Source organism: Oncorhynchus nerka, linkage group LG2 (genome assembly GCF_034236695.1).
Source record: "Oncorhynchus nerka isolate Pitt River linkage group LG2, Oner_Uvic_2.0, whole genome shotgun sequence".
NCBI lineage: Eukaryota > Metazoa > Chordata > Actinopteri > Salmoniformes > Salmonidae > Oncorhynchus > Oncorhynchus nerka.
Window position 1 is genome coordinate 48,950,419 of NC_088397.1, and position 10,222 is coordinate 48,960,640.

The 10,222-nt window shown below is 54.7% G+C and overlaps 1 protein-coding gene across 1 annotated transcript in view; it reads left to right on the forward strand.

Moving 5' to 3' along the window:
- Positions 1-10,222, forward strand: part of LOC115136830 (SLIT-ROBO Rho GTPase-activating protein 2-like) — a 141,146-nt gene that overhangs the window by 98,227 nt on the left and 32,697 nt on the right. The gene's annotated exons all lie outside the window — the stretch shown is intronic.

Below are 10,222 nucleotides of genomic sequence, written 5' to 3' on the forward strand. Positions count from 1 at the left end.
TTTATGGTAGAGTGGCCAGACGGAAGTCACAACTCAGTAAAAGGCATCTAAAGACTGGTCCGAGAAACAAGATTCTCTGGTCTGATGAAACCAAGATTGAACTCTTTGATCTGAATGCCAAGCATCGCGTATGGAGGAAACCTGGCACCATCCCTACGGTGACGCATGGTGATGGCAGCGCCATGCTGTGGGGATGTTTTTTTCAGCGGCAGGGACTGGGAGACTAGTCAGGATCGAGGGAAAGATGAACGGAGCAAAGTACAGAGAGATCCTTGATGAAAACCTGCTCTAGAGCGCTGAGGACCTCAGACTGAGGCGAAGGTTCACCTTCCAATGGGACAACGACCCTAAGCACACAGCCAAGACAACGCAGGAGTGGTTTCAGGACAAGTCTCTGAATGTGATTGAGTGGCCCAGCCAGAGCCCGGACTTGAACCCAATTGAACATCTCTGGAGAGACCTGAAAATAGCTGTACACTGATGCACCCCGTCCAACTTGACAGAGCTTGAGAGGATCTGCAGAGAAGAATGTATGAAACTCCACAGATACAGGTGTGCCAAGCTTGTAGCGTCATACCCAAGAAGACTCGAGGCTGTAATCGATGCCAAAGGTGCTTCAACAAAGTACTGAGCAAAGGGTCTGAATACTTATGTAAATGTGATATTTCTGGGGGGTTTTATTTATACATTTGCAAACATTTCTAAAAAACTGTTTTTGCTTTTATGATTTTTTATTTTTTTTAAGTACATTTTATTTTACCTTAATTTAACTAGGCAAGTCAGAATAAGGCTGTAACGTAACAAATTGTGTAAAAATCTATGGATCTAAATACTTTCCAAAGATACTGTAGTTCCACTGCTCATTCACTATCATGAATGACGATGTAGCATGTAGCAAACCCTCACTGTCATGAATGACGGTGTAGCATGTAGCATACCCTCGCTATCATGAATGACGGTGTAGCATGTAGCATACCCTTACTATCATGAATGACGATGTAGCAGGTAGCATACCCTCACTATCATGAGTGACGGTGTAGCATGTAGCATACCCTCACTATCATGAGTGATGGTGTAGCATGTAGCATACCCTCACTATCATGACAGTGTAGCATGTAACATACCCTCACTATCATGAATGACGATGTAGCATGTAGCATACCCTCACTATCATGAGTGACGGTGTAGCATGTAGCATACCCTCACTATCATGAGTGATGGTGTAGCATGTAGCATACCCTCACTATCATGACAGTGTAGCATGTAGCATACCCTCACTATCATGAATGACAGTGTAGCATGTAGCATACCCTCACTATCATGAATGACGGTGTAGCATGTAGCATACCCTCACTATCATGAATGACGGTGTAGCATGTAAGATACCCTCACTATCATGAATGACGATGTAGCATGTAGCATACCCTCACAGACATATCCGTGTGGATGACGGATCACCACCTCAAGCTGAACCTCGGCAAGACGGAGCTGCTCTTCCTCCCGGGGAAGGACTGCCCGTTCCATGATCTCGCCATCACGGTTGACAACTCCATTGTGTCCTCCTCCCAGAGCGCTAAGAACCTTGGCGTGATCCTGGACAACACCCTGTCGTTCTCAACTAACATCAAGGCGGTGGCCCGTTCCTGTAGGTTCATGCTCTACAACATCCGCAGAGTACGACCCTGCCTCACACAGGAAGCGGCGCAGGTCCTAATCCAGGCACTTGTCATCTCCCGTCTGGATTACTGCAACTCGCTGTTGGCTGGGCTCCCTGCCTGTGCCATTAAACCCCTACAACTCATCCAGAACGCCGCAGCCCGTCTGGTGTTCAACCTTCCCAAGTTCTCTCACGTCACCCCGCTCCTCCGCTCCCTCCACTGGCTTCCAGTTGAAGCTCGCATCCGCTACAAGACCATGGTGCTTGCCTACGGAGCTGTGAGGGGAACGGCACCTCAGTACCTCCAGGCTCTGATCAGGCCCTACACCCAAACAAGGGCACTGCGTTCATCCACCTCTGGCCTGCTCGCCTCCCTACCACTGAGGAAGTACAGTTCCCGCTCAGCCCAGTCAAAACTGTTCGCTGCTCTGGCCCCCAATGGTGGAACAAACTCCCTCACGACGCCAGGACAGCGGAGTCAATCACCACCTTCCGGAGACACCTGAAACCCCACCTCTTTAAGGAATACCTAGGATAGGATAAAGTAATCCCTCTCACCCCCCCCTCCCCCTGAAAAGATTTAGATGCACTACTGTTCCACTGGAGGTCATAAGGTGAATGCACCAATTTGTAAGTCGCTCTGGATAAGAGCGTCTGCTAAATGACTTAAATGTAAAATGTAAATGTATCATGAGTGACGTGTAGCATGTAGCATACCCTCACTGTCATGAATGACAGTGTAGCATGTAGCATACCCTCACTATCATGAATGACGATGTAGCATGTAGCATACCCTCACTATCATGAGTGACGGTGTAGCATGTAGCATACCCTCACTATTGTAGCGACCCGCACAGACAGCTGTGTGTTATGTGCTAGGCTAGGAGGTGGTTGTGTTGTACTGACCAGTACCCGGTGTTCGCGGGGTCCGACATGTCAATCAACCTGCTATCTGCCAATCACGGGAATGCCTGGAATGTTCTGATGCCGGGCATCCTGGTGGTTGGCGGAGTGGCGTGGAGGGGGGGTTGGGCATTGGAAGTTAAGACCAGGTTCAGCCTTTGTTCTCTCTCTCTTACATCTGGGCTTCACAAGAGAAGGTCACGGTTGGATTGTGGGTTATCTGTCATCTATTTGGCGTGTGCTACGGCCCAAACAGTAGCCTGTGTAAAGTTGGTTCAATAAACCGTCAATTCGCAAACTCAAGCCTCTGTCTGGACAATTGTTCATTTATGATCTAGTCAGGTCATTACATTGGTGTCAGAAGTAAAAACGTTGATACAAGTTAGCCAGCTAGCTAGCTGACTTATGTGGCTAGCTACCGTAGGTGAGAACGGGGATTGAAAATGCTTCGAGGGAATCCGAAAGTGAAGGTGGAGGTAGGGGACGATTATGGCCAAGGAGGTGCGTGTGAATGGACGTCGGGGTTCTGTCTGAGGAGATCGCCAGGGCGTCGGAGCGCAGAGGCCGCTTGAGGGAGGACGTTAGAGTGATGGTGGCTGAAGCGGGCATGAGTGCTTCGTCGAGTGTATTTCGCGCGGATTCTGGTGGGCGGACCGAAGTGGCGGCGTCGGCCGCGGCGTGACGAGGAATCTGGGGCTCAGGATGTAAACAAACATGGCGGCGCCCAGTTCCCGGCTGCGTCCGTATCTGTTAAGACCCCGAAGTATTCCGGTAAGGCGGATTGGGAAGCTTTTCATGCTCAGTTTGAACTGTTAGCTCATTTTAGGGGGTGGTCGGATGAAGAAAGGGCACTGCAGTTGGCTTTATGCCTCACGGATGAAGCTCTGTCCTGTTTGATATTGATTAGCCCCGAGGACAGGCATGATTATGGTGCTCTAGTGGGAGCACTGAGGAGCGCTATGGACAGTGTGTACAGCCCGGGCTACTGCGCTCGAACTGAGGAATAGACGCAGGCAGCCTGGAGAGCCTCTACGGGTGCTAGCTAATGACATTGAGAGCCTCTCTCGGCGGGCATATGCTCACATGCCCCCTCCGTGCAGAGCGAGCTAGCACGGGACCAGTTCATACAGGCGCTCTCCCCTACGGGCTGCGCATACAGACCCAGCTGGCTCATCCGGAGTCATTGCAGACAGCCTTGGAGATGGCTTTGGAGAGGGAGCTGGTGTGGGCTGGGGCTTCAGCTGGGGCTTTGGTGGGGGTGCAGGGAGACACACCCTCTGTGCGAGCTGGGGGCAGAGCAGCCCGGGCCGGAAAAGCCTGCTTGGGTGGCCGAAATGACAGAACTCATTCGGGCTGTGTCGCTACAGGCGGCACGAAACACAAGCCCTGGTCCCAGGGTCTGCTGGGGTTGTGGCCAGCCAGGCCATCTGCGCCGAGATTGCCCCATGTCCCCCAGAGCTCAGGGAAACGGCTCGGGGTCCGCATAGACCGGGTAGTGCGGACCCCTGGCTTTCTATCCCAACCACCATCATCTTCAGGAGGAGCCCACCGGCACAGACGGGAAGCAAGGCTCCACTTCCCCAGAAGCAGACGAGGGCAAGCGGAGGGAGCCTGTTGTTGTGGTGGGCCGGACCTGTGTTGGGGACTTTGTCATGTCCCTGTCACTGTGGAGGGGTGCCCTGCTCCGCCCTGGTGGACACTGGGTCCACAGTAACCCTGGTGAGGCCAGATATTGTGCCAGGTTGGACTCAGTGTGAGCCTACAACTGTGCAGCTCCGCACAGTCACAGGTGAGCTGGCACCCATGAAAGGGAAGGGAATAATGACTCTGACAGTAGGGGGCAGGACTGTGCGTCATCCTGTGTGGGTGGCGGCTGTGCAGGACCCTTGTATCCTGGGGTTGGACTTTCTTAGGAGCACAGGCTGCCAGTTAGACCTAAATAGGGCACACTGAGCTTCCAGGGAGGGACGGAAGTCACCATGGCCCCCCCTAATGTCACATTCACTCAACCCAACAAACCCTTTACTCCAACAGTTAAAGCAGCAGAGACTCATGGCTGCGCCCCCTCCCCCACAGCTGTGTGTGACTTTTCCCCAGTCCCCCTGTCACCTACGGCGGTGTGTTACATTCCCCAGCTACTTCCATGACACAGCCCTCTGTGAGCCCGGGCCGCACCCCCCAGCCCAGCTACCCCAGATGGGAGAGGAGAGGACACTGTCTGCAGTGAGGGAGATATGGGGGAGGAACTGTGTTGGTCTTGACCCTGAGCAGCAGGAACGGTTGTGGCAGTTGCTGTTTGAATTCAGAGACAGCTTTGCGTTGAGTGAGGAAGAGGTGGGTCAGACTCTTCTGGTGCAGCATGAGATCGACACAGGTGATGCTCGACCCATCAAGATGCGTCCCCGCCGTATCCCGCTGGCACGCCAGGAGGCGGCAGACAAGGCTGTGTTGGAGATGCAGCGGGCAGACTTCATTGAGCCCTCAGACAGCCCCTGGGCGGCGCCAGTCGTCATGGTTCCGAAGAAGGGGGCAAGCTGAGGTTCTGTGCGGACTACAGGCGGCTGAATGAGGTAACCAGGAAGGACTCATACCCCATACCACGTATCGATGAGTCGCTGGACCTGGTTAGGGGTCCTCCTGGTTCTCCTCACTAGACCTCCGCAGTGGCTACTGGCAGGTGCCCCTCTCCCCAGAGGTCAGAGCCAAAACTGCGTTCTCCACTAACAGAGGACACTGGCAGTTCAAGGTCCTGTGCTTTGGCCTGTGCAACGCTCCAGCTACTTTTGAGCGTTTGATGGACAGGGTGCTGGATGGCATCCCCGACAGCAGTGTCTGGTATACCTCGATGACATCCTGGCCCATGGCAGCTCCTTCCAGTCAGCCCTGGGGGCGCTACGGCGTGTGCTGGAGAGGGTGGCTGCCGCAGGTCTGAAGCTCCACCCCGAAGTGCCACTTCATGAGGAGAGAGGTGTCCTTCTTGGGCCACCGAGTGGGGAAGGAGGATCAGCACCATGGAGGACAAGGTAGGGGCTGTCAGAGACTGGCCCACCCCCACCGACCAGCGTCAGCTGAAGAGCTTCCTGGGCCTGGCCTCGTACTACAGGAGGTTTGTACGGGGCTTCTCAAGCGTTGCTGCTCCACTGAACCGCCTGCTGCCGAAGGACAAGGCTTTCACTTGGACAGTGGAGTGTGAGGAGGCGTTCAACACCCTCAAACGTGCACTGATCGAGGCCCCGTGCTCGCCCCCTGACCTCACCTTGCCCTTTATCCTGGACACAGACGCGAGCAATGTGGGCATGGGTGGGTGCTGGCCCAGGTGGGGCCAGAGGGGAGAAGAGTGGTGGCGTACTTCAGCAAAACATTTGACAAACATGAGCGCCGCTACTGTGTCACCCGGCGGGAGCTCTTGGCTGTTGTGGCTTCCGTCAAACACTTCAAGTACTACCTGGGTGGTCTGCCCTTTACTGTAAGGACTGACCACTCTGCTCTCCAGTGGCTCATGTCTTTCAGAGAGCCAGAGGGGCAGGTGGCACGCTGGTTGGAGGAGCTTCAGCCGTATGACTTCACGGTGGTGCACAGGGCAGGGGCACGCCACTCCAACGCCCGACGCCATGTCCCGTCGGCCCTGTACTGCAGACGGCTGCCGCCACTGTGAGCGGAGAGAGGGACGGGAGAGAGAGCTGCGGGCAGAGGAGGGTGTCTGTGCCACAGTGTGTCGGGCGAGCGGGCCTGTCTGCTGTGAGCTGCAGACTGTCGACGTGGCTGGATGGCGGCAGCAGCAGGGACGGGACACAGACCTACAGCCAGTGCTACAGTGGGTAGAGGCGCAGGTGAGGCCACCATGGGAAGAGGTGACAGCGCTCTCACTCGCGACCAAAGGGTTGTGGTCGAAGTTTGAGAGACTGCGGCTGGCTGATGGCGTGCTACAGCGGGCATGGAAGGAGTCAGCTACGGGAGAGGAGAGGTGGCAGGTGGTTGTCCCAATAGCATTGCGGGAGGCTGTGCTCAGAGTACTCATGGGGGGTGGGGACTGGACACTTTGGGGTCACAAAAACACTGCGCCGTCTCCGTCAGGGCTTCTACTGGGGGCAGCACAAGAGGGATGTGGAGGACTTTTGTCGCCGCTGTGACAACTGCACAGCGAGAAAGGGCCCCCAGGCCGCTCTCATGCTCAGCTCCAACAGTTCCCAGTGGGGGGCTCCCATGGAGAGGGTGGGAGTGGATGTAGTTGGGCCGTTCCCCACCACAGACAGTGGAAACCGCTGGGTGCTCACGGCCATGGACTATTTCACAAAATGGCCCGAGGCCTATGCTCTGCCTGACCAGGAGGCAGAGACCATCGTCGGCGCCCTGACAGCGGGGATGTTCAGCAGGTTTGGAGCTGCAGAGTCCATCCACAGCGACCAAGGCAGAAACTTTGAGTCCCGTGTGTTCGCCACCATGTGTGAGAGGCTGGGTATGCACAAGACCCGCACTACTCCTCTCCATCCTCAAAGTGATGGCCTTGTGGAGCGCTTCAACAAAACGCTTGGACAGCAGCTGGCCATCGTCTCTTCCAAACACCAGCGTGACTGGGACAAGCACCTGCCTATGGTCCTCATGGCATGCCGCTCCGCTGTCAAGACTCCACCTCCTGCACGCCTGCCCTCCTCATGCTGGGGAGAGATCCGCACCCCTGCGGAGATGGCGTTGGTCGGCCCCTGGATAGCCCTCATGTTCCTCCGGGGCCGGAGTATGCCCGGAGACTCCAGGACCGCCTGGAGACAGCCCACACCTTCGCCAGAGAGCAGCTGGTGAATGCAGGTGTGAGGCAGAAAGGAACTATGCGTGCACACCCGGGGGAAGGCACTTTGTGGCTGGGGAGCTGGTCTGGGTCTACAGCCCCTAAGGAAAAAGGCAGATGCCCCAAGTTGGATAGTCACTGGGTGGGACCCTGCAGTGTCCTGGAGAGGGTAGGGGGAGGTTGTGTACCGGGTGCAGCTTCCTCCCAGGGGGAGAAAGGTGGCACTGCACCGGGACAGGTTAGCCCCATACAGAGGGCCTCTTCTCCCAAACCCCAGGAACCCCCACAATTCCCTCTCTGGCAATGACATTCTCCAGGCACCCACCCTCAGGTGCCGCAGACAAGGCTCCAGACAGCCCACTCCCCCTGTCTCCCCCCCTGTGTCACCGCGTGGTTCCCCAGAACCACGGACTGTAAACCCGTTCCCCGCTTCCTTGTCCCCATATCCCTGCCTTCATCCCCTGGTTCCCAGAGGGCACTCTGCGACCATCACGGCCACGCAGGCAAAGGAGACCTCCGGGTCGCTTCAGAGACTTTGTTTGTTCCTCGGGGGACGAGGACTTTGTGGTGGGGGGCTGTGTAGCGACCACGCACAGACAGCTGTGTGTTATGTGCTAGGCTAGGAGGTGGTTGTGTTGTACTGACCAGTACCCGGTGTTCGCGGGGTCCGACATGTCAATCAACCTGCTATCTGCCAATCACGGGAATGCCTGGAATGTTCTGATGCCGGGCATCCTGGTGGTTGGCGGAGTGGCGTGGAGGGGGGGTTGGACATTGGAAGTTAAGACCAGGTTCAGCCTTTGTTCTCTCTCTCTTACATCTGGGCTTCACAAGAGAAGGTCACGGTTGGATTGTGGGTTATCTGTCATCTATTTGGCGTGTGCTACGGCCCAAACAGTAGCCTGTGTAAAGTTGGTTCAATAAACCGTCAATTCGCAAACTCAAGCCTCTGTCTGGACAATTGTTCATTTATGATCTAGTCAGGTCATTACACTATCATGAGTGACGGTGTAGCATGTAGCATACCCTCACTATCATGAATGACGGTGTAGCATGTAGCATACCCTCACTATCATGAATGACGGTGTAGCATGTAGCATACCCTCACGATCATGAATGACAGTGTAGCATGTAGCATACCCTCACTATCATTAGTGACGGTGTAGCATGTAGCATACCCTCACTATCATGAATGACGGTGTAGCATGTAGCAAACCCTCACTATCATGAATGACGGTGTACCAGCATATCGATTGCGCAACCAGGGGTGGTAAAACCTTGGATCATTGTTACTCTAACTTCCGCGACGCATATAAGGCCCTGCCCCGCCCCCCTTTCGGAAAAGCTGACCACGACTCCATTTTGCTGATCCCTGCCTACAGGCAGAAACTAAAACAAGAGGCTCCCACGCTGAGGTCTGTCCAACGCTGGTCAGACCAAGCTGACTCCACACTCCAAGACTGCTTCCATCACGTGGACTGGGACATGTTTCGTATTGCGTCAGATGGAAATATTGACGAATACGCTGATTCGGTGTGCGAGTTCATTAGAACGTGCGTCGAAGATGTCGTTCCCATAGCAACGATAAAAACATTCCCAAACCAGAAACCGTGGATTGATGGCAGCATTCGCGTGAAACTGAAAGCGCGAACCACTGCTTTTAATCAGGGCAAGGTGTCTGGTAATATGTCCGAATATAAACAATGCAGCTATTCCCTCCGCAAGGCTATTAAACAAGCTAAGCGTCAGTACAGAGACAAAGTGGAATCTCAATTCAATGGCTCAGACACAAAAGGCATGTGGCAGGGTCTACAGTCAATCACGGACTACAAGAAGAAACCCAGCCCAGTCACGGACCAGGATGTCTTGCTCCCAGGCAGACTAAATCACTTTTGCCCGCTTTGAGGACAATACAGTGCCACTGACACGGCCTGCAACGAAAACATGCGGTCTCTCCTTCACTGCAGCCGAGGTGAGTAAGACATTTAAACGTGTTAACCCTCGCAAGGCTGCAGGCCCAGGCGGCATCCCCAGCCGCGCCCTCAGAGCATGCGCAGACCAGCTGGCCGGTGTGTTTACGGACATATTCAATCAATCCCTATACCAGTCTGCTGTTCCCACATGCTTCAAGAGGGCCACCATTGTTCCTGTTCCCAAGAAAGCTAAGGTAACTGAGCTAAACGACTAACCGCCCCGTAGCACTCACTTCCGTCATCATGAAGTGCTTTGAGAGACTAGTCAAGGACCATATCACCTCCACCCTACCTGACACCTAGACCCACTCCAATTTGCTTACCGCCCAAATAGGTCCACAGACGATGCAATCTCAACCACACTGCACACTGCCCTAACCCACCTGGACAAGAGGAATACCTATGTGAGAATGCTGTTCATCGACTACAGCTCGGCATTCAATACCATAGTACCCTCCAAGCTCGTCATCAAGCTCGAGACCCTGGGTCTCGACCCCCCCTGTGCAACTGGGTACTGGACTTCCTGACGGGCCGCCCACAGGTGGTGAGGGTAGGCAACAACATCTCCTCCCGCTGATCCTCAACACGGGGCCCCACAAGGGTGCGTTCTGAGCCCTCTCCTGTACTCCTGTTCACCCACGACTGCGTGGCCATGCACGCCTCCAACTCAATCATCAAGTTTGCGGACGACACAACAGTGGTAGGCTTGATTACCAACAACGACGAGACGGCCTACAGGGAGGAGGTGAGGGCCCTCGGAGTGTGGTGTCAGGTAAATAACCTCACACTCAACGTCAACAAAACTAAGGAGATGATTGTGGACTTCAGGAAACAGCAGAGGAACACCCCCTATCCACATCGATGGATCAGTAGTGGAGAGGGTAGCAAGTTTTAAGTTCCTCGGCA